Here is a 25,066-nt window from a genome sequence, read left to right on the forward strand (position 1 = left end):
CAAGATTTGTGACCTGTTGCCACAAGAAAAGGGCAACCAGTGAAGAACAAACACCATCGTAAATACAACCCATATTTATGTTGATTTATTTCCCTTTTGTACTTGAACTATTTGCACATCGTTACAACACTGTACATAGCCATAATATGACATTTGAAATGTCACGAAACATCTGTGAGTGTACTGTTTACTGATCATTTTTGTTGTTTCACTTGCTTTGGTAATCTAAACATGTGTTTCCCATGCCAATAAAGCCCCATAAATTGAGAGAAAGTATGTGTGTGTATGTATATATATATAGAAAGAGAGAGAATACCATGAGAGAGAGATGGGGAGAATTGTTTCTCGATTGCTTTCCCAGTAAATCACTTTATAATCTCTATGGGCCACAGATTCTGTGGCGACCGGGGAGACGATGGAGAGGCAGAGGGCCATTGTGGAAAGGTTTAAAATAGAACTAGGTGTCTGTGTGTGTACATATACAGGCTTGCTGTTGTTGGATTAGAACAGTGTTGCTCCAGAAACACCTCTTAATGCTTCCTCTTACACACACACACACACACACACACACACACACACACACACACACACACACACACACACACACACACACACACACACACACACACACACACACACACACACACACACACACACACACACACACACACACACACACACACACACACACACACACACACACACACACACACACACACACACACACACACACACACACACACACACTTACCTACCTACACATCTACCTACCTACACACCTACCTTCCTACACACGCCTAACTTGTTAGACCGGTTGCAAGAGCTTCCTTGTTGCAACTGTCAATGAGATAGACGTCAATGCTTCCATCTTCAGTACAGATCGACAGGTCTCTCTCACAGAAGGAATGTGAGGAAGCACCAAATGTCCAAGCATATTAAAATGGAACACGTAAATGAGCATTCTTATTGGACGATTTCAGGTAGCACCAAAATGTATTATTGTGCTGTGTAACTACTGAACACCACCATGAATCATTCCAGTAGACAAATCATATTCAGCTTTTGAGCCACATAGATCTACTTGATTTAGATGTGTTTTGAGCTTTAAGATAGGCTTTTAGCTTTTACCCTTGTTCCTTTTAAAGCTGCTTACATCCTAGACATGGGATTGGTAAGAATGCAGACTCATTCCAAGTGGAATAGGCAGGTAGCCTCGCGGTTAAGAGCATTGGGCCAGTAACCGAAAGGTCGCTGGTTTGAATACCTGAGCTGACTAGGTTAAACATTTGTCCATGTGCCCTTGAGTAAGGCACTTATTGCTAAATGCCTAAACTGTAAATGCAACGTAAAATGAATGATTGAAACAGACATGTAGAGTTTGTATTATTGCTATGATGACTATAACATGGATTGATGTTGGAGGGACAGCTGCAGTAACATAACCATGCACAAGATGGCGCCACAGCCTTTCATTTCCACCTTCCTCCCTGTTGTCAGGCAGACAGAGAGTGGCACCACTCCATTAAGACGCCTAGAGGAGGCAAAGGCTGAGAGCGCAGAATGGAGTAATTAGGAAATTCAACGTGATTGGAAAGCTTTCTAGAGAGTTAAAGTGGTAGAGAAGTTGAGGTTGTTACTTCCCCCCAGGACCTCTTCCTCTTAATGTTAGACTCAGTGGTTTTCCTGACCCTCTCAGACCAGTGTTCATTTTGGCACTGTTTGTTAGATTTAGTCTTAGTCATTTTGTTTGCTATCCCCTTTCTTTTCTCACCAAATGTTTGCATAACAGGCTATTGGTAATGTTACCAGCGCCACGTTCAGTTTTAAAAACGTTCCTGAACGTTGCAGATAGAAATACCATGAATAGAGCCGCCCTTGTTCCTTATTCAACATGTCAGAGAGGCATGTTTGTTTTATATAACATATTTCCATCTGAACGTTCCAAAACGTTGCGTCCTGCTGAACGCGCTCCAGGTTGTTAGCTATAGCTAGTTAATGAGGTAACATGACTGAACAAGGTGTAGCTTTAACAAATGATTGAAAAGCTCTCAATCTCAGATTTTTGTCACAGAGATAATTTTGTCTCGTTATGATTTAGTCAACTAAAATGAAAAATAATTTTAAGTTTAGTTATAGTTTTTGTTCTGGGTCTATTTAGTCAGTTCTAGTCTTGTCAATTGCCACTGAAAAATAGGTGTTTGACGAATATTTTAGTCACAATCTTTTTTTGACGAAATGAACACTGTCTCAGACAGAGAACACGGTTTGGCGAGTGTGTGATTGTGTTTGTGTGTGTGTTAGTGAGTAAAAGCTGTGAAATCTCGTTGAAAGCAGAGGTTATTTCTGTTAAATGGGACTACTAGTGATAACTAGTGTTGTCTACCTGGGCTAACAGGTCAGTGATTTTAGGTGGCTGTGTATTGCTTCATGCTCATTCCTTGCATGTGAGGGCGTGTTTCTGGGTTAGTGCTGTAGGGTGCTCAGTGCCGTGTTCTTGGTGTGTGTGTGTGTGTGTGTGTGTGTGTGTGTGTGTGTGTGTGTGTGTGTGTGTGTGTGTCATACTCCCACTGGGCTGGACAAGTCTCTCTGCATTCCTCACTGATCATATAATATGCTCCTTGAAGGGGAAATGGCAATAAGACATCCCGTAAACACACACACACACACACACACTGTTCCCCATTCTGCTTGGCTAATATCCAGTCTTGAACACGATAATAGTGGGTGGTCAATAAGTCATCAAGCCAGTAATAATAGTTTAGCCTTTTTATCCCAGCTCTGCCCTGTTGCCATGACGCCTCAGCTAGTAGTTACCATAGAGACTATATATGTGAATGGAGGATGGAGGATTTTAAATCAGATGTGTCCCTTTGTTTGCATTTCATACCTTCTTTGTCACCTGTCCAAATGCACAGTGTGTGTGTGTCACCTTCTCTGTCACCTCTCCAAATACACAGATTGTTTCCCGTCACACCACCAGATGGTTTCTGCCTTCATTAGCCACAGCACACACACACTGCTGGTCAGTTGGACGCACTTCTAAGCTGCAAATAATTGAATCTTAATGCATGTTTTGTGTTAGGATGATTATATGTAGGAGGGTGTGTGCGTGCCTGGTTCATATTTGTACTGCACGTGTGTGTGTGTGTGTGTGTGTGTGTGTGTGTGTGTGTGTGTGTGTGTGTGTGTGTGTGTGTGTGTGTGTGTGTGTGTGTGTGTGTGTGTGTGTGTACATGTTTATGTGTGTTGAATGCGTACTGCTTGTAGGTTGTCTTGATAGAAGGGTAGGTAATGTTAGTACTTGATGTTCATTGGTGTGTGTGTACATGTTTATGTGTGTTGAATGCATACTGCTTGTAGGTTATCTTGATAGAGGGGTAGTTAATGTTAGTACTTGATGTTCATTGGTGTGTGTGTGTACATGTTTGTGTGTTGAATGCGTACTGCTTGTAGGTTATCTTGATAGAGGGCTAGGTAATGTTAGTACTTGATGTTCATTGGTGTGTGTGTGTGTGTACATGTTTATGTGTGTTGAATGCGTACTGCTTGTAGGCTATCTTGATAGAGGGGTAGGTAATGTTAGTACTTGATGTTCATTGGTGTGTGTGTGTACATGTTTGTGTGTTGAATGCGTACTGCTTGTAGGTTATCTTGATAGAGGGCTAGGTAATGTTAGTACTTGATGTTCATTGGTGTGTGTGTGTGTGTACATGTTTATGTGTGTTGAATGCGTACTGCTTGTAGGTTATCTTGATAGAGGGGTAGGTAATGTTAGTACTTGATGTTCATTGGTGTGTGTGTGTACATGTTTGTGTGTTGAATGCGTACTGCTTGTAGGTTATCTTGATAGAGGGCTAGGTAATGTTAGTACTTGATGTTCATTGGTGTGTGTGTGTGTGTACATGTTTATGTGTGTTGAATGCGTACTGCTTGTAGGTTATCTTGATAGAGGGGTAGGTAATGTTAGTACTTGATGTTCATTGGTGTGTGTGTGTGTGTACATGTTTATGTGTGTAGAATGCGTACTGCTTGTAGGTTATCTTGATAGAGGGGTAGGTAATGTTAGTACTTGATGTTCATTGGTGTGTGTGTGTGTGTGTGTACATGTTTATGTGTGTAGAATGCGTACTGCTTGTAGGTTATCTTGATAGAGGGGTAGGTAATGTTAGTACTTGATGTTCATTGGTGTGTGGGTGGTTTTGCCTGAGGACTGTACAGTGCTGCATGTGCTACTATGTTACATTCTCTGACCGTTGCTTGTTAATTCCTCTTTGGATTCACAACACCCCTTTATGGTAGAATAGAGTAGGAGGTATAGTGGGAGATGCTGTAACTTCATGTTCTGACCCTGACAGTTTTGTACTACTGTAAATTATACAACGGGTGCTTCTAATTCTGAATGCTGATTGGTTAAAACCGCATTCTAGCCAGTGTCTATTCCACAAGTTCCCACCGGCTAAATCTATGATATTAAAATGCCTATTTACTCTGTTCCATCTGACTGCGCAATCCACTGTCTCATCAGCCCAGCCAGGCAATTTATAAACTTGATCTCCACTATAAAAAGCATCTAGACATTATCTCACATTTCTTTTAGAATAACATTTAGTTTTGAACAGCAAAGATTTGTATAAACCTTGCTGTGTGTCTCTCCGACATTGTTTCAGTATTGAAATCTGATATTCACCTCATAGTAAATGAACATGTCGGGTCTCTCTCTCTCTCTCTCTCTCTCTCTCTCTCTCTCTCTCTCTCTCTCTCTCTCTCTCTCTCTCTCCCTTTCTCTCTCCCTCTCTCTCTCTCTCTCTCCCTCTCTCTCTCTCTCTCTCTCCCTTTCTCTCTCCCTCTCTCTCTCTCTCTCTCTCTCTCTCTCTCTCTCTCTCCCTTTCTTTCTTTCTTTCTTTCTCTCTCTCTCTCTCTCTCTCTCTCCTTTCTCTCTCTCTCTCTCTCTCTCTCTCTCTCTCTCTCTCCCTTTCTCTCTCCCCTCTCTCTCTCTCTCTCTCTCTCTCTCTCTCTCTCTCTCTCTCTCTCTCTCTCTCTCTCTCTATATATATATATATATATATATATATATATATATATATATATATATATATATATATATATATATATATATATCTATATATATATATATATATATATATATATATATATATATATATATACATATATATACATATACATATATATATATATATATAGAGAGAGAGAGATATTTGACACTCTATTACTCACTCCCTCTCTCTCTCTCTCTCTCTCTCTCTATATATATATATATATATATATATATATATATATATATATATATATATATAAAGAAATGTCTGTAGGAAACAGGTAGAACTAAATGAAATGTAGCTAGTTTGCAGTCTTTGCAGCTTCAGTTTGAAGTGATTGTATTAGCTGTGTTGTTGGCTAGCTCCTCTGAACAACAATGTCCTGAGGAGAGAGCACATTTTCTATGCCAGTAGAAATCGTGCATCATTAGCTCATTGTTAGCTCAGCTTAAACAAACACAAATGCAGCTACTGTTGTTATTCTGTCTGCACTGTTTGATGTGACTGTAAGTTAGTCGTAGTTAGTTGGCTAGCAAGCAAGGGATAAGAACGTTGCCAGCCAGTATGGCTCTGGAACATTCAGAACGAACGACTGGGTCGCGTCTCTGGCAACCGAACCGATAGAACGAACGACCAGCTGGCTTGGGTAGCAACCCTAGATTTGTGTCGTGTCTATATCTCCTGGAAAGATGAAAATGAGTAAATTCATCAAATAATGTTTTTTTATGAAAATATGTCAAACGTTATTTGAATAAGTTGGTAACCCGTTGTATAAAAGTTATAATGCCCTGGAAGCCGGTGTTCGGGGGATATATTGGCATGGTTTGCCGGCCCTATACTTCGTCTTAGGCCTTACAACACTTATATATGCCAATATATCCTCCGAACACCGGCTTCGAAAGGCATTATCCCTTAAACATAGTATCACATGAATGATACTTATAGTTAGGAATGGGATGACGCAAAGCCAAGCTAGATGGCTTAGGTTTCATGTATTATGTACACACACACTCACTATAGCATACACACACACATACACACCTGTTGTCAAGTCTCATCACTGTGTGTGCATGTGTGTGTTTAATTCAAGTTTCAGCATATGGGTCCTGTACCCAAACATTATGTAACTCTTTACAATGATGATGATATTCTGTGGAAAACGCCAAAGGGGTCAGAGAACCTGAAGGAGGGAGAGAGGGAGAGCTTCAGTCAGCTGTGCTCCGTTAGCTCCTTTAGCTCTGTTAGCTCTGTTAGCTCCGTTAGCGTCATGTTATTCTATTCTAGGCTGTAGTGTGGTGTCGGATTATAATGGGTGACTTAGCTCATTGGAGAGTGGTAGAGAGATATGCAGGGATGCACAGGAGCTCTGCATTACCGGTATGCACGGACATATACACGCATTTAGGCACATATACACTCACTCACCGACACCGACAGCCAGTGAGCATGAGCCCATCTCTGGATGGGCCCCGCGTCTCCATAGTAACGAGGTGGAGAGAGAGAAAGAGCGAGCAGCGTAGAGCGGGGGTTTCAGGAAGAGATGTGGGAGAGACAGTCTCTCTGCCGCAGCTGAGGAGGAAGGAGGAGTGGCAGAACGGTGGAAAACCTCTGGAATCTGGAGAACGAGAGAGAGAGAGAGAGAGGGAGGGAAAGAGAGGAGGGAAAAGAAAGAGGAGAGGGAGAAGGGGGAGTTTACAGAGAGGAGATAGGAGACAAAGCGTAGAGCGAGGGAGAGAGAGAAGGGACACTCCTCCTCTCTGCTATTTACTGCTGTACTGGATTGTGACTCACAGCTAAAAGGAGCTACATGTATTAGTCCGTCTCTCTGAGAAGCAGAGGGGGAGCACACAGCTCTGGGGGAAGACAGAGAAGAGCTGCTGGAATTGCGTGTTCCTCTCTCCAAGACCTTTCGTACAGAATACCCCCTTTAGAAGAAAGGTAAGTCTACGGGGAAAATGAAGGGGAAAGAATGAGTAGATGGACAGAGGAGGGGAAGGAGTGAGAGGGGATGGAGATATACTGTACAGGGCAAGAGAGGAGACAGAAGGGGAAGGAGTGAGAGGGGATGGAGATATACTGTACAGAGAAAGAGAGGAGACTGAAGGGGAAGGAGTGAGAGGGGATGGAGATATACTGTACAGAGAAGGGGAAGGAGACTGAAGGGGAAGGAGTGAGAGGGGATGGAGATATACTGTACAGGGAAAGAGAGGAGACAGAAGGGGAAGGAGTGAGAGGGGATGGAGATATACTGTACAGAGAAGGGGAAGGAGACTGAAGGGGAAGGAGTGAGAGGGGATGGAGATATACTGTACAGAGAAGGGGAAGGAGACTGAAGGGGAAGGAGTGAGAGGGGATGGAGATATACTGTACAGGGAAAGAGAGGAGACAGAAGGGGAAGGAGTGAGAGGGGATGGAGATATACTGTACAGAGAAGGGGAAGGAGACTGAAGGGGAAGGAGTGAGAGGGGATGGAGATATACTGTACAGAGAAGGGGAAGGAGACTGAAGGGGAAGGAGTGAGAGGGGATGGAGATATACTGTACAGGGAAAGAGAGGAGACAGAAGGGGAAGGAGTGAGAGGGGATGGAGATATACTGTACAGGGAAAGAGAGGAGACTGAAGGGGAAGGAGTGAGAGGGGATGGAGATATACTGTACAGAGAAAGAGAGGAGACTGAAGGGGAAGGAGTGAGAGGGGATGGAGATATACTGTACAGAGAAAGAGAGGAGACTGAAGGGGAAGGAATGAGAGGGGATGGAGATATACTGTACAGAGAAGGGGAAGGAGACTGAAGGGGAAGGAGTGAGAGGGGATGGAGATATACTGTACAGGGAAAGAGAGGAGACAGAAGGGGAAGGAGTGAGAGGGGATGGAGATATACTGTACAGAGAAAGAGAGGAGACAGAAGGGGAAGGAATGAGAGGGGATGGAGATATACTGTACAGAGAAAGAGAGGAGACTGAAGGGGAAGGAGTGAGAGGGGATGGAGATATACTGTACAGAGAAAGAGAGGAGACTGAAGGGGAAGGAGTGAGAGGGGATGGAGATATACTGTACAGAGAAAGAGAGGAGACTGAAGGGGAATGAATGAGAGGGGATGGAGATATACTGTACAGAGAAAGAGAGGAGACTGAAGGGGAAGGAATGAGAGGGGATGGAGATATACTGTACAGAGAAAGAGAGGAGACTGAAGGGGAAGGAATGAGAGGGGATGGAGATATACTGTACAGAGAAAGAGAGGAGACAGAAGGGGAAGGAGTGAGAGGGGATGGAGATATACTGTACAGGGAAAGAGAGGAGACTGAAGGGGAAGGAATGAGAGGGGATGGAGATATACTGTACAGAGAAAGAGAGGAGACTGAAGGGGAATGAATGAGAGGGGATGGAGATATACTGTACAGAGAAAGAGAGGAGACTGAAGGGGAAGGAATGAGAGGGGATGGAGATATACTGTACAGAGAAAGAGAGGAGACTGAAGGGGAATGAATGAGAGGGGATGGAGATATACTGTACAGAGAAAGAGAGGAGACTGAAGGGGAAGGAATGAGAGGGGATGGAGATATACTGTACAGAGAAAGAGAGGAGACAGAAGGGGAAGGAGTGAGAGGGGATGGAGATATACTGTACAGAGAAAGAGAGGAGACTGAAGGGGAAGGAATGAGAGGGGATGGAGATATACTGTACAGAGAAAGAGAGGAGACAGAAGGGGAAGGAGTGAGAGGGGATGGAGATATACTGTACAGAGAAAGAGAGGAGACAGAAGGGGAAGGAGTGAGAGGGGATGGAGATATACTGTACAGAGAAAGAGAGGAGACTGAAGGGGAAGGAGTGAGAGGGGATGGAGATATACTGTACAGAGAAAGAGAGGAGACTGAAGGGGAATGAATGAGAGGGGATGGAGATATACTGTACAGAGAAAGAGAGGAGACAGAAGGGGAAGGAATGAGAGGGGATGGAGATATACTGTACAGAGAAAGAGAGGAGACAGAAGGGGAAGGAATGAGAGGGGATGGAGATATACTGTACAGAGAAAGAGAGGAGACAGAAGGGGAAGGAGTGAGAGGGGATGGAGATATACTGTACAGAGAAAGAGAGGAGACAGAAGGGGAAGGAGTGAGAGGGGATGGAGATATACTGTACAGAGAAAGAGAGGAGACTGAAGGGGAAGGAATGAGAGGGGATGGAGATATACTGTACAGAGAAAGAGAGGAGACAGAAGGGGAAGGAATGAGAGGGGATGGAGATATACTGTACAGAGAAAGAGAGGAGACAGAAGGGGAAGGAGTGAGAGGGGATGGAGATATACTGTACAGAGAAAGAGAGGAGACAGAAGGGGAAGGAGTGAGAGGGGATGGAGATATACTGTACAGAGAAAGAGAGGAGACTGAAGGGGAAGGAGTGAGAGGGGATGGAGATATACTGTACAGAGAAAGAGAGGAGACAGAAGGGGAAGGAGTGAGAGGGGATGGAGATATACTGTACAGAGAAAGAGAGGAGACTGAAGGGGAAGGAGTGAGAGGGGATGGAGATATACTGTACAGAGAAAGAGAGGAGACAGAAGGGGAAGGAGTGAGAGGGGATGGAGATATACTGTACAGAGAAAGAGAGGAGACTGAAGGGGAAGGAATGAGAGGGGATGGAGATATACTGTACAGAGAAAGAGAGGAGACTGAAGGGGAAGGAATGAGAGGGGATTGAGATATACTGTACAGAGAAGGGGAAGGAGACTGAAGGGGAAGGAGTGAGAGGGGATGGAGATATACTGTACAGAGAAAGAGAGGAGACTGAAGGGGAAGGAATGAGAGGGGATTGAGATATACTGTACAGAGAAAGAGAGGAGACAGAAGGGGAAGGAGTGAGAGGGGATGGAGATATACTGTACAGGGAAAGAGAGGAGACAGAAGGGGAAGGAGTGAGAGGGGATGGAGATATACTGTACAGAGAAGGGGAAGGAGACTGAAGGGGAAGGAATGAGAGGGGATGGAGATATACTGTACAGAGAAAGAGAGGAGACAGAAGGGGAAGGAGTGAGAGGGGATGGAGATATACTGTACAGGGAAAGAGAGGAGACTGAAGGGGAAGGAATGAGAGGGGATGGAGATATACTGTACAGAGAAAGAGAGGAGACTGAAGGGGAAGGAGTGAGAGGGGATGGAGATATACTGTACAGAGAAAGAGAGGAGACTGAAGGGGAAGGAATGAGAGGGGATGGAGATATACTGTACAGAGAAAGAGAGGAGACTGAAGGGGAAGGAGTGAGAGGGGATGGAGATATACTGTACAGAGAAAGAGAGGAGACTGAAGGGGAAGGAATGAGAGGGGATGGAGATATACTGTACAGAGAAAGAGAGGAGACAGAAGGGGAAGGAGTGAGAGGGGATGGAGATATACTGTACAGAGAAAGAGAGGAGACTGAAGGGGAATGAATGAGAGGGGATGGAGATATACTGTACAGAGAAAGAGAGGAGAGGAGACAGAAGGGGAAGGAGTGAGAGGGGATGGAGATATACTGTACAGGGAAAGAGAGGAGACTGAAGGGGAAGGAGTGAGAGGGGATGGAGATATACTGTACAGGGAAAGAGAGGAGACAGAAGGGGAAGGAGTGAGAGGGGATGGAGATATACTGTACAGAGAAAGAGAGGAGACTGAAGGGGAAGGAGTGAGAGGGGATGGAGATATACTGTACAGAGAAAGAGAGGAGACAGAAGGGGAAGGAGTGAGAGGGGATGGAGATATACTGTACAGGGAAAGAGAGGAGACTGAAGGGGAAGGAGTGAGAGGGGATGGAGATATACTGTACAGGGAAAGAGAGGAGACAGAAGGGGAAGGAGTGAGAGGGGATGGAGATATACTGTACAGAGAAAGAGAGGAGACTGAAGGGGAAGGAATGAGAGGGGATGGAGATATACTGTACAGGGAAAGAGAGGAGACAGAAGGGGAAGGAGTGAGAGGGGATGGAGATATACTGTACAGAGAAAGAGAGGAGACTGAAGGGGAAGGAATGAGAGGGGATGGAGATATACTGTACAGAGAAAGAGAGGAGACAGAAGGGGAAGGAGTGAGAGGGGATGGAGATATACTGTACAGAGAAAGAGAGGAGACTGAAGGGGAAGGAATGAGAGGGGATGGAGATATACTGTACAGAGAAAGAGAGGAGACAGAAGGGGAAGGAGTGAGAGGGGATGGAGATATACTGTACAGGGAAAGAGAGGAGACTGAAGGGGAATGAATGAGAGGGGATGGAGATATACTGTACAGAGAAAGAGAGGAGACTGAAGGGGAAGGAATGAGAGGGGATGGAGATATACTGTACAGAGAAAGAGAGGAGACTGAAGGGGAAGGAGTGAGAGGGGATTGAGATATACTGTACAGAGAAGGGGAAGGAGACTGAAGGGGAAGGAATGAGAGGGGATTGAGATATACTGTACAGAGAAAGAGAGGAGACAGAAGGGGAAGGAGTGAGAGGGGATGGAGATATACTGTACAGAGAAGGGGAAGGAGACTGAAGGGGAAGGAATGAGAGGGGATGGAGATATACTGTACAGAGAAAGAGAGGAGACAGAAGGGGAAGGAGTGAGAGGGGATGGAGATATACTGTACAGAGAAAGAGAGGAGACTGAAGGGGAAGGAATGAGAGGGGATGGAGATATACTGTACAGAGAAAGAGAGGAGACAGAAGGGGAAGGAGTGAGAGGGGATGGAGATATACTGTACAGAGAAAGAGAGGAGACTGAAGGGGAAGGAATGAGAGGGGATGGAGATATACTGTACAGAGAAAGAGAGGAGACTGAAGGGGAAGGAGTGAGAGGGGATGGAGATATACTGTACAGAGAAAGAGAGGAGACAGAAGGGGAAGGAATGAGAGGGGATGGAGATATACTGTACAGAGAAAGAGAGGAGACTGAAGGGGAAGGAATGAGAGGGGATGGAGATATACTGTACAGAGAAAGAGAGGAGACTGAAGGGGAAGGAATGAGAGGGGATGGAGATATACTGTACAGAGAAAGAGAGGAGACAGAAGGGGAAGGAGTGAGAGGGGATGGAGATATACTGTACAGGGAAAGAGAGGAGACTGAAGGGGAATGAATGAGAGGGGATGGAGATATACTGTACAGAGAAAGAGAGGAGACTGAAGGGAAGGAATGAGAGGGGATGGAGATATACTGTACAGAGAAAGAGAGGAGACTGAAGGGGAAGGAGTGAGAGGGGATGGAGATATACTGTACAGAGAAAGAGAGGAGACTGAAGGGGAAGGAATGAGAGGGGATGGAGATATACTGTACAGAGAAAGAGAGGAGACAGAAGGGGAAGGAGTGAGAGGGGATGGAGATATACTGTACAGAGAAAGAGAGGAGACTGAAGGGGAAGGAGTGAGAGGGGATGGAGATATACTGTACAGAGAAAGAGAGGAGACTGAAGGGGAAGGAATGAGAGGGGATGGAGATATACTGTACAGGGAAAGAGAGGAGACAGAAGGGGAAGGAGTGAGAGGGGATGGAGATATACTGTACAGAGAAAGAGAGGAGACTGAAGGGGAAGGAGTGAGAGGGGATGGAGATATACTGTACAGAGAAAGAGAGGAGACTGAAGGGGAAGGAGTGAGAGGGGATGGAGATATACTGTACAGAGAAAGAGAGGAGACTGAAGGGGAAGGAGTGAGAGGGGATGGAGATATACTGTACAGAGAAAGAGAGGAGACTGAAGGGGAAGGAATGAGAGGGGATGGAGATATACTGTACAGAGAAAGAGAGGAGACAGAAGGGGAAGGAGTGAGAGGGGATGGAGATATACTGTACAGAGAAAGAGAGGAGACTGAAGGGGAAGGAATGAGAGGGGATGGAGATATACTGTACAGAGAAAGAGAGGAGACTGAAGGGGAAGGAATGAGAGGGGATGGAGATATACTGTACAGAGAAAGAGAGGAGACTGAAGGGGAAGGAGTGAGAGGGGATGGAGATATACTGTACAGGGAAAGAGAGGAGACTGAAGGGGAAGGAATGTTATTAGTGGTGCTTCTTCATCAATTTTATTGTTTGGTGCTGCTACCTCTTTCTCTGCGTTTTTTTGTAGTATGGCTCTTTCTCTCTCGCTCTCCCTCTCTCTCTTTCTCTCTCTCTCTTCTCTAGAGGTTGTGTGTTCTATGGGGTGCAGTGGCCCGAGGGGATGGGAGCGTATGAAACGCTTATGTGCTGTTCAGTCAATCCTGCTGACTCGTGGCTATTCCGTGTGTGTTTGAAATACCTGCCCGTATTTCAGTATTTGTTTTAATCTGTGTATGTTTTGGACACAGTTGCATAAAAGGGAGATCTGAGTTTTGCTGTCCTGGGCTGGGAAATGTGTGGCTGTGCAGCGGTGCAAGTGTGTGTGTGTGTGTGTGTGTGTGTGTGTGTGTGTGTGTGTGTGTGTGTGTGTGTGTGTGTGTGTGTGTGTGTGTGTGTGTGTGTGTGTGTGTGTGTGTGTGTGTGTGTGTGTGTGTGTGGAGGGGTTCATAGTGTTAGTGAGTTTAGTGGGAACACAGTCACTCACATACATACACACACAACCATTTAGACATGAAGATACACATTTCTAGACATATACAGTAGGCCAACACACGCATCCCAGGGCAGGCTGGGTAACAGTCCCTGAGGGCTTGGTGTAGGTGGACCTCACAGATCTCCTGTTGGGACTTCAGCCCTGGTTCTGTCTCTGTCTGTTCATCACATTTAGAACAGATGTTAATGTACTTGCTCATCAACTTAGATGATTTCAATTTCAATCTCTGTTCCTCTCTATTATTGTTCAGTACTCCCACTCTCTATGTTAGGACATGTACAGGTATGCTGTAAGAGAATTGCACACTCGGGCCTGGAGGGAATGGAATGCAGCCCAACTATTACATTACATGGGGGTGGTAGGTAGGTAGCTTACATGGGTAGGTTAGTATAGTGATGGTGGTTGATGGGGTTATTGCACAGCTGCTATTGGGGAATTAGAACCCTAGATCTGTAACACATTGGTGACTAATCTCACCACATAGTGAGGAGCGTAGGGGGGAGAGAGAGAGAGAGAGAGAGAGAGAGAGAGAGAGAGAGAGAGAGAGAGAGAGAGAGAGAGAGAGAGAGAGAGAGAGAGAGAGAGAGAGAGTTGAGAGAGAGAGAGAGAGAGAGAGAGAGAGAGAGAGAGAGAGAGAGAGAGAGAGAGAGAGAGAGAGATAGGAGAGAATGAGCGAGGGAGATGAAGGAGAAAGAAAAGTGGCAGAGAAGAGAGAAAGGGTTGGTTGAGAAAGGAGGGAATTAGAGAGGTAGAAACGGAATGAACGAAATAGGGAGAGAGTGGGGTGAGAGAAGGAGGGAATTAGAGAGGAACAAACTAAATAGGGAGAGAGTGGGGTGAGAGAAGGAGGGAATTAGAGAGGTAGAAACGGAATGAACGAAATAGGGAGAGAGTGGGGTGAGAGAAGGAGGGAATTAGAGAGGTAGAAACGGAATGAACGAAATAGGGAGAGAGTGGGGTGAGAGAAGGAGGGAATTAGAGAGGTAGAAACGGAATGAACGAAATAGGGAGAGAGTGGGGTGAGAGAAGGAGGGAATTAAGAGGTAGAAACGGAACAAACTAAATAGGGAGAGAGTGGGGTGAGAGAAGGAGGGAATTAGAGAGGTAGAAACGGAACAAACTAAATAGGGAGAGAGTGGGGTGAGAGAAGGAGGGAATTAGAGAGGTAGAAACGGAACAAACGAAATAGGGAGAGAGTGGGGTGAGAGAAGGAGGGAATTAGAGAGGTAGAAACGGAATGAACGAAATAGGGAGAGAGTGGGGTGAGAGAAGGAGGGAATTAGAGAGGTAGAAACGGAACAAACTAAATAGGGAGAGAGTGGGGTGAGAGAAGGAGGGAATTAGAGAGGTAGAAACGGAACAAACTAAATAGGGAGAGAGTGGGGTGAGAGAAGGAGGGAATTAGAGAGGTAGAAACGGAACAAACTAAATAGGGAGAGAGTGGGGTGAGAGAAGGAGGGAATTAGAGAGGTAGAAACGGAACAAACTAAATAGGGAGAGAGTGGGGTGAGAGAAGGAGGGAATTAGAGAGGTAGAAACGGAACAAACGAAATAGGGAGAGAGTGGGGTGAGAGAAGGAGGGAATTAGAGAGGAACAAACTAAATAGGGAGAGAGTGGGGTGAGAGAAGGAGGGAATTAGAGAGGTAGAAACGGAACAAACTAAATAGGGAGAGAGTGGGGTGAGAGAAGGAGGGAATTAGAGAGGTAGAAACGGAACAAACTAAATAGGGAGAGAGTGGGGTGAGAGAAGGAGGGAATTAGAGAGGTACAAACGGAACAAACTAAATAGGGAGAGAGTGGGGTGAGAGAAGGAGGGAATTAGAGAGGTACAAACGGAACAAACTAAATAGGGAGAGAGTGGGGTGAGAGAAGGAGGGAATTAGAGAGGTAGAAACGGAACAAACGAAATAGGGAGAGAGTGGGGTGAGAGAAGGAGGGAGGTTGCAGCAAGACAGCAGACATGTTTTCCACAACAGCTGTTGAGCAACCAGAGTGAAGGGGTAGAGGCAAATCCTACCACCTGCCCTTGTTTTACAATGACGCCAGGTGACCAATCATAATCAGCCATCATGCTGCTCACCCTGCCCCACCTGACCACCTGGCCAATCAAATCATCACCTCACATAGGGGTTGTGACACATACAATATTCCGCTTAATTGACGACCATAAATCATTTTACACTTCAGTCAACCTTAATGGACTTATTAGTCCTACTTATTCATTACTTCTCAAACCACAGTCTACTACCTATATAGTGCACTACTTAGACACCCTATTCCCTATATAGTGCACTACTTAGACACCCTATTCCCTATATAGTGAACTACTTTGACACCCTATTCCCTATGTAGTGCACTACTTTGACACCCTATTCCCTATATAGTGAACTACTTTGACACCCTATTCCCTATGTAGTGCACTACTTTGACACCCTATTCCCTATGTAGTGAACTACTTTGACACCCTATTCCCTATGTAGTGCACTACTTTGACACCCTATTCCCTATGTAGTGCACTACTTTGACACCCTATTCCCTATATAGTGAACTACTTTGACACCCTATTCCCTATATAGTGCACTACTTTGACACCCTATTCCCTATATAGTGAACTACTTTGACACCATATTCCCTATATAGTGCACTACTTTGACACCCTATTCCCTATGTAGTGCACTACTTTGACACCCTATTCCCTATATAGGGCCCTGCTTTGACACCCTATTCCCTATATAGTGCACTACTTTGACACCCTATTCCCTATATAGTGCACTACTTAGACACCCTATTCCCTATATAGTGCACTACTTTGACATCCTATTCCCTATAGGGCAATCATTTTGACCAGAGCCTGTTCTGATCAACTGTACTACACTATAGGAAGCAATAGGGTGTCTTTTGTGATTGTCACCTCAGCCAACTGAACTGTGTCCCTCGAGCCAACCAAGTAGTATTCAATGGTGACATTTTGAGCAACATGTGTTTAAGGAATTTTTTACAGTCCATTGAAGCGTCATTGGTAGATCAAGGCTAGTGTGTGTATGCTTGTGTGTGTATGTGCGTGCATATACTTGCATGTGTCCATGTTTGCACTTGTTTGTATGTGTGTATAACAGATCCCTCTTGTCCTTTCCACTCCTCACACATGCTGCGTTTACCATTATATAATCAAAGCAGAACCCAGAACTGACACATCCTCTGGTGGGGAAGAACACAGGAAGAGAAATAGTAACAGCATTACAACTGTGTAGTGATTGGTTCACTGAGACCTATAGAGAAATAGTAACAGCATTACAACTGTGTAGTGATTGGTTCACTGAGACCTATAGAGAAATAGTAACAGCATTACAACTGTGTAGTGATTGGTTCACTGAGACATATAGAGAAATAGTAACAGCATTACAACTGTGTAGTGATTGGTTCACTGAGACATATAGAGAAATAGTAACAGCATTACAACTGTGTAGTGATTGGTTCACTGAGACCTATAGAGAAATAGTAACAGCATTACAACTGTGTAGTGATTGGTTCACTGAGACATATAGAGAAATAGTAACAGCATTACAACTGTGTAGTGATTGGTTCACTGAGACCTATAGAGAAATAGTAACAGCATTACAACTGTGTAGTGATTGGTTCACTGAGACATATAGAGAAATAGTAACAGCATTACAACTGTGTAGTGATTGGTTCACTGAGACCTATAGAGAAATAGTAACAGCATTACAACTGTGTAGTGATTGGTTCACTGAGACCTATAGAGAAATAGTAACAGCATTACAACTGTGTAGTGATTGGTTCACTGAGACATATAGAGAGTCTCCGTCCCAAATGGCAACCTATCCCCTATATTGAACAAAAGAAGTGTACTACAAAGGAAATAGGGTGCCATTTGGGATACATAGACTCTTCTTGGCTGTTTCATCAGAGGCTTTGAAGTACCCAATGTAAACCATAACCCAAGTCTGTTTCCTCTCCTCCTTTCAGACCAGCTTCTTATTGGTTATTACATCTACTCAGCCTGCCCATGTATTCATGAGCTGTGTGTGTGTGTGTGTGTGTGTGTGTGTGTGTGTGTGTGTGTGTGTGTGTGTGTGTGTGTGTGTGTGTGTGTGTGTGTGTGTGTGTGTGTGTGTGTGTGTGTGTGTGTGTGTGTTTGTCGTCCAGCATTTGTCGTATTTTTCCTCCATTTGGCACTATTTCTGTCTCTCAGACACAAATGGAACAGACACACACACACACACACACACACACACTGAGCCAATGCTCCCAGTCCCATTTAACACTATCTATTAATGGAGATGTATCCATGGCGAAGGTAGTTTAATAAAACTCCTATTGGCTCTTCAGGCTGCCGGTGAACAAAACAAGCTTCCCCATTGGTCCCCTGGAATAGACTATTTCTTCTGCATTGAATCCATATATTGTTGATTTTTAGATCTGTTCGTTATTGTTCTACAACAAAGAGACATTGAATCATTATAAACGTACATCCTGAAAAACACATACACTGTATAGATTGATGATCAGTTTGAGGACGTAAAGCCCACCCATCTCAGCCATAGCTTTGGCTTTGTCTTTACTGTGGTTGCCAGGCAACCGGTGGTCTCTGGTTTCCTTCCAGTTGTCCCCGGCGATGAGGAGGAGAGGCTCTGGTTAAAAATGGATCAGGAAGAGAGAGTGAGGGCAGAGGCTTGGTCTCCACGGTGATAGTGATGACCGTTGGGTCTGTATTTGTGTTTGTGCGTGTGTGTGTGTAGACTAGAGCCTGCACTGCAACAGTCTTGTAGCAATAGATATTCCAGCCAAATCAATTCCAATCAGGATAGACAACAGAAGGGCCTTTAGGAAAACCTGTAATTCCAACGAAGCCAACGACAGGGAGAAGGGGGTGGGAGGGAGAGGGGGGGTGGGAGAGGGGGGTTGGGGGAGAGGGAGATAAAGGAGGACTAACACACACACCAGAACCGCACATTATTATACAGTAGACATGACTTGAAGGTACAGTAATAGAAACAGTGTATTCAACCTGCTCACACTACGCTGCATTGATTAAAGCTACAGTCTGCGATTTGAAAAAACAACAAAAACAAGGTCCCAGTACTTGTTTTGGTACACAGCTGAGGCCGAGTCACAGACTGTAGCTTTAAGTGAAGGCAAGGGTCTCTGTGTTCTATCGGGACATTGTCTCTTCCATTATACGTTTTTATTCATAAACACAAACCAACAGAAACAACACAATCACCCGATACACACCACAACATGCCCACACCTGTCCATATACACACATAAATACATTGTCTCAATGGGATTTGTATTTTGCTCTAAGGCCTTTCTCTGTGCCATAAGTCAATGCCTGCCTGCTCATGCAAACTTAACTAGGCTGTCATGGGCAGTGCTAGCCTGGTTAAACTAGACTGAATACTACGAAACAACAGGGGGCGTAATGTTTAGTCCAGTTTGACCAGGCTAGGCCTATACAGTCACCATCCCTTCCTGTTCATCTTACTACTAACACCAGACCAATTTAGACCCAGTCTGTCTGCTTCCCAAATGGGACCCTATTCCTTAAATAGTGTACTACTTTTGACCAGGCCCATAGGATTCTGGTCAAAAGTAGTACACTACACAGGGAATAGGGTGCCATTTAGGATTCCGTCTGTCTTAGATCCTTAGTGACAGTGACTGGAGTTCACCAGATGTGCTTTCATCCAATGTAGCCAAGGCCTTGAGCTCAACCAATCCAGAGTCCATTGACCTGGAAAAGATCAAAAGGTCTTGTCGATGGCTTGGGGTCGTGACGCACATACACTCACACAAAAACGTGTACACACGCGAGCGCGTACAAACGCGGACACAAACCAATAGAGACACGGTCACGATGTCTGAACGTGGTTGCGGTCGATGGAGTGGAATTAGAGCTTTTAGGCCCTTTAGCCTCATTTTCAACCACAAAGTGAACGCTTTCGGTTGCTAAGTCCATCAGAGCAAATCACACCAGGGGACCGAGCTCTCTCACCAGGCAATTAGTCTTTCAGTTTGATAGAGAGATAGGAGGGAGGGGTAGAATAAGAGAGAAGGGGGAGGGATGGAAAGAGAGGTAGATAGAAAGAGAGGGGACAGTAGGAAAGAGTGCGAGGGACAGCGAGAGAGAAGAAGGAAGAGAGAACTGCATACGCAGTGGGAACTGGAGAGAAATATATAGAGGGGCAACGAGAGATGGATAAACGAGGAAGAGTTGGTCTTGTTCTCTCATCATTAAAACTAGAACGGCATCGTGAGCACAGACAGTGATTCGGCTAAAGTTTCTCCCTCCCTCCTTTTATCTGCTCAAATGAGCCGGCCTGTCAACCTAGCTCTCCCATTGGTCAGAGAAGGCATCCCTTTGTGACAGGATCCTAAATGAGGGAAGGTCCTTGTTAAGGTCCAGTGATTAACCAGTGGTCAGTTCCACCAGTTCACAGTACGTATCTGTTTGAGTCCTTATGGTCGTAAAGCAACATGTTTTGGCATGAGAGTCTTACTGGTGTGGCATAGTCAAGGCTTCTGTTCTGAAACATGTTTATTTTATGTGAACTATTTTCATTCCCCTTCATAGGACTGGGAGGTGGAGACTGAACTATTTTCATTCCCCTTCATAGGACTGGGAGGTGGGGACAGTGAACTATTTTCATTCCCCTTCATAGGACTGGGAGGTGGGGACAGTGAACTATTTTCATTCCCCTTCATAGGACTGGGAGGTGGGGACAGTGAACTATTTTCATTCCCCTTCATAGGACTGGGAGGTGGGGACAGTGAACTATTTTCATTCCCCTTCATAGGACTGGGAGGTGGGGACAGTGAACTATTTTCATTCCCCTTCAGAGGACTGGGAGGTGGGGACAGTGAACTATTTTCATTCCCCTTCATAGGACTGGGAGGTGGGGACAGTGAACTATTTTCATTCCCCTTCATAGGACTGGGAGGTGGAGACTGAACTATTTTCATTCCCCTTCATAGGACTGGGAGGTGGGGACTGAACTATTTTCATTCCCCTTCATAGGACTGGGAGGTGGGGACAGTGAACTATTTTCATTCCCCTTCATAGGACTGGGAGGTGGGGACTGAACTATTTTCATTCCCCTTCATAGGACTGGGAGGTGGGGACAGTGAACTATTTTCATTCCCCTTCATAGGACTGGGAGGTGGGGACTGAACTATTTTCATTCCCCTTCATAGGACTGGGAGGTGGGGACAGTGAACTATTTTCCTTCCCCTTCATAGGACTGGGAGGTGGGGACTGAACTATTTTCATTCCCCTTCATAGGACTGGGAGGTGGGGACAGTGAACTATTTTCATTCCCCTTCATAGGACTGGGAGGTGGGGACTGAACTATTTTCATTCCCCTTCATAGGACTGGGAGGTGGGGACAGTGAACTATTTTCCTTCCCCTTCAGAGGACTGGGAGGTGGGGACAGTGAACTATTTTCATTCCCCTTCATAGGACTGGGAGGTGGGGACTGAACTATTTTCATTCCCCTTCATAGGACTGGGAGGTGGGGACAGTGAACTATTTTCATTCTCCTTCAGAGGACTGGGAGGTGGGGACAGTGAACTATTTTCATTCCCCTTCATAGGACTGGGAGGTGGGGACAGTGAACTATTTTCATTCCCCTCCATAGGACTGGGAGGTGGGGACAGGGAACTATTTTCATTCCCCTCCATAGGACTGGGAGGTGGGGACAGTGAACTATTTTCCTTCCCCTTCAGAGGACTGGGAGGTGGGGACAGTGAACTATTTTCATTCCCCTTCAGAGGACTGGGAGGTGGGGACAGGGAACTATTTTCATTCCCCTTCATAGGACTGGGAGGTGGGGACAGGGAACTATTTTCATTCCCCTTCATAGGACTGGGAGGTGGGGACAGTGAACTATTTTCCTTCCCCTTCAGAGGACTGGGAGGTGGGGACAGTGAACTATTTTCATTCCCCTTCATAGGACTGGGAGGTGGGGACTGAACTATTTTCATTCCCCTTCATAGGACTGGGAGGTGGGGACAGGGAAATATTTTCATTCCCCTTCATAGGACTGGGAGGTGGGGACTGAACTATTTTCATTCCCCTTCATAGGACTGGGAGGTGGGGACAGTGAACTATTTTCATTCTCCTTCAGAGGACTGGGAGGTGGGGACAGTGAACTATTTTCATTCCCCTTCATAGGACTGGGAGGTGGGGACAGTGAACTATTTTCATTCCCCTCCATAGGACTGGGAGGTGGGGACAGGGAACTATTTTCATTCCCCTCCATAGGACTGGGAGGTGGGGACAGGGAACTATTTTCATTCCCCTTCATAGGACTGGGAGGTGGGGACAGGGAACTATTTTCATTCCCCTCCATAGGACTGGGAGGTGGGGACAGGTAACTATTTTCATTCCCCTTCATAGGACTGGGAGGTGGGGACAGTGAACTATTTTCATTCCCCTTCAGAGGACTGGGAGGTGGGGACAGTGAACTATTTTCATTCCCCTTCATAGGACTGGGAGGTGGGGACTGAACTATTTTCATTCCCCTTCATAGGACTGGGAGGTGGGGACAGTGAACTATTTTCATTCCCCTTCAGAGGACTGGGAGGTGGGGACAGTGAACTATTTTCATTCCCCTTCATAGGACTGGGAGGTGGGGACAGTGAACTATTTTCATTCCCCTTTAGAGGACTGGGAGGTGGGGACTGAACTATTTTCATTCCCCTTCATAGGACTGGGAGGTGGGGACAGTGAACTATTTTCATTCCCCTTCAGAGGACTGGGAGGTGGGGACAGTGAACTATTTTCATTCCCCTTCATAGGACTGGGAGGTGGGGACAGTGAACTATTTTCATTCCCCTCCATAGGACTGGGAGGTGGGGACAGGGAACTATTTTCATTCCCTTTCAGAGGACTGGGAGGTGGGGACAGTGAACTATTTTCATTCCCCTTCATAGGACTGGGAGGTGGGGACAGTGAACTATTTTCATTCCCCTTCAGAGGACTGGGAGGTGGGGACAGTGAACTATTTTCATTCCCCTTCATAGGACTGGGAGGTGGGGACAGTGAACTATTTTCATTCCCCTTTAGAGGACTGGGAGGTGGGGACTGAACTATTTTCATTCCCCTTCATAGGACTGGGAGGTGGGGACAGTGAACTATTTTCATTCCCCTTCAGAGGACTGGGAGGTGGGGACAGTGAACTATTTTCATTCCCCTTCATAGGACTGGGAGGTGGGGACAGTGAACTATTTTCATTCCCCTTTAGAGGACTGGGAGGTGGGGACTGAACTATTTTCATTCCCCTACATAGGACTGGGAGGTGGGGACAGTGAACTATTTTCATTCCCCTTCATAGGACTGGGAGGTGGGGACAGGGAACTATTTTCATTCCCCTTCAGAGGACTGGGAGGTGGGGACAGTGAACTATTTTCATTCCCCTTCATAGGACTGGGAGGTGGGGACAGTGAACTATTTTCATTCCCCTTCATAGGACTGGGAGGTGCGGACAGTGAACTATTTTCATTCCCCTTCATAGGACTGGGAGGTGGGGACAGTGAACTATTTTCCTTCCCCTTTAGAGGACTGGGAGGTGGGGACTGAACTATTTTCATTCCCCTTCATAGGACTGGGAGGTGGGGACAGTGAACTATTTTCATTCCCCTTCATAGGACTGGGAGGTGGGGACAGTGAATTATTTTCATTCCCCTTCATAGGACTGGGAGGTGGGGACAGTGAACTATTTTCCTTCCCCTCCATAGGACTGGGAGGTGGGGACAGTGAACTATTTTCCTTCCCCTCCATAGGACTGGGAGGTGGGGACAGGGAACTATTTTCATTCCCCTCCATACGACTGGGAGGTGGGGACAGTGAACTATTTTCCTTCCCCTCCATAGGACTGGGAGGTGGGGACAGTGAACTATTTTCATTCCCCTCCATAGGACTGGGAGGTGGGGACAGTGAACTATTTTCATTCCCCTTCATAGGACTGGGAGGTGGGGACAGTGAACTATTTTCATTCCCCTCCATAGGACTGGGAGGTGGGGACAGTGAACTATTTTCATTCCCCTCCATAGGACTGGGAGGTGGGGACAGGGAACTATTGTTCCTGACGGTCTCTATAATCACAGTTTGCTGATGGTGTGTGTGGTCTCCTCTGGCATTGCAGTGGAGTTTAGAGGATCAGGGTCGTTACCGCATCTGTCCCGGTTAAGCCTGTAATCATTTGTTCCCCTGGACTGACGGAAACGTTAACGGGATTACTCCATCGATCAGCGAAAACACACACACACACGTTGGCACTAAATCTCTTCAGAGTGAGCAGACCACACACTCTCACAGTGTGGTCAGACAGACAGAGATACACATGAACGCAGGCACAGAGACACACACACACACGGACTCTAGACAAAGACTAGAGGCTACGTCCCAAAACGTTTCATTTAAAGGAAGACTGTCAACACCGCAAGGCAAGTTAACCAGCTTGATCCCTCCGGCAATGTCCCAGCAAAAACACTGCAATCTGAAGAGACACCGAGAGAGAGAAAGAGAGAATAAAAGAGGGAGTGAGAGAGGAATAGAGCGAAAGAAAGAGAGATAGAGATGGGTTGTCACTTTGCCATCAGAGACAGAGATAGACAGAAGAAGGGATGAGAGAGAGAGAGAGAGAGAGGTGGGGAGGAGGGAAGAGCGATAGAATGATATTGAGTGAGAGAGAGAAGAGAGACTGATATTTTGCTGTTTATTATGATGATTATGTGTAACATAAATATTCCCCTTTGTGTCTCTCTACGGTGTCTTGGCATTGGCAATGTGACCTACTGGCTTATCACATCAGCAGAGCTTATTGAATTGGATTGAATGCAATTGAATATGGAGTTGGGAATGGAAGCAGAGTGAAAGAAGGAGTATATTGAGCGTGTAGGGTAGAGCCACTGTAGCAGTCACTCAGTCTCTATACGCAGACAATGAATTTCATTTAAATGCAAATAGGGGCATGGTGCAGTCAGGCACACATACTGTACTGTAGAGAGAACACATACTGTAGAGAGAACACATACTGTAGAGAGAACACACACTGTAGAGAGAACACATAATGTAGAGAGAACACATACTGTAGAGAGAACACATACTGTAGAGAGAACACATACTGTAGAGAGAACACATACTGTATAGAGAACACATACTGTAGAGAGAACACATACTGTAGAGAGAACACACACTGTAGAGAGAACACATACTGTAGAGAGAACACATACTGTAGAGAGAACACATACTGTAGAGAGAACACATACTGTAGAGAGAACACATACTGTACTGTAGAGAGAACACATACTGTACATACTGTATAGAGAACACATACTGTACATACTGTAGAGAGAACACATACTGTACTGTAGAGAGAACACATACTGTACATACTGTATAGAGAACACATACTGTACATACTGTAGAGAGAACACATACTGTAC

At 45.5% G+C, this 25,066-nt stretch overlaps 1 protein-coding gene and 1 long non-coding RNA gene across 5 annotated transcripts in view; both read left to right on the plus strand.

Annotated features, from left to right (window-relative positions):
* LOC118370769 (ankyrin repeat and sterile alpha motif domain-containing protein 1B-like) overlaps positions 1 to 25,066 on the plus strand; it is a 495,760-nt gene that overhangs the window by 394,000 nt on the left and 76,694 nt on the right.
* LOC127914660 (uncharacterized) lies at positions 20,830 to 23,322 on the plus strand. 4 transcript variants are annotated; one of them, XR_008089274.1, is made up of 5 exons: positions 21,694 to 21,800; positions 21,981 to 22,248; positions 22,294 to 22,426; positions 22,697 to 22,829; positions 23,188 to 23,322. It is a non-coding gene; the product is annotated as an uncharacterized LOC127914660 (long non-coding RNA). The 4 variants fall into 4 exon arrangements; XR_008089273.1 differs by lacking the exon at positions 21,694 to 21,800 and adding an exon at positions 20,830 to 21,041 and having other exon boundaries at positions 22,026 to 22,426; XR_008089275.1 differs by lacking the exon at positions 21,694 to 21,800 and adding an exon at positions 21,299 to 21,354 and having other exon boundaries at positions 22,026 to 22,426.

The sequence above is a fragment of the Oncorhynchus keta genome, chromosome 33 (assembly GCF_023373465.1).
Source record: "Oncorhynchus keta strain PuntledgeMale-10-30-2019 chromosome 33, Oket_V2, whole genome shotgun sequence".
Taxonomy (NCBI): Eukaryota; Metazoa; Chordata; class Actinopteri; order Salmoniformes; family Salmonidae; genus Oncorhynchus; species Oncorhynchus keta.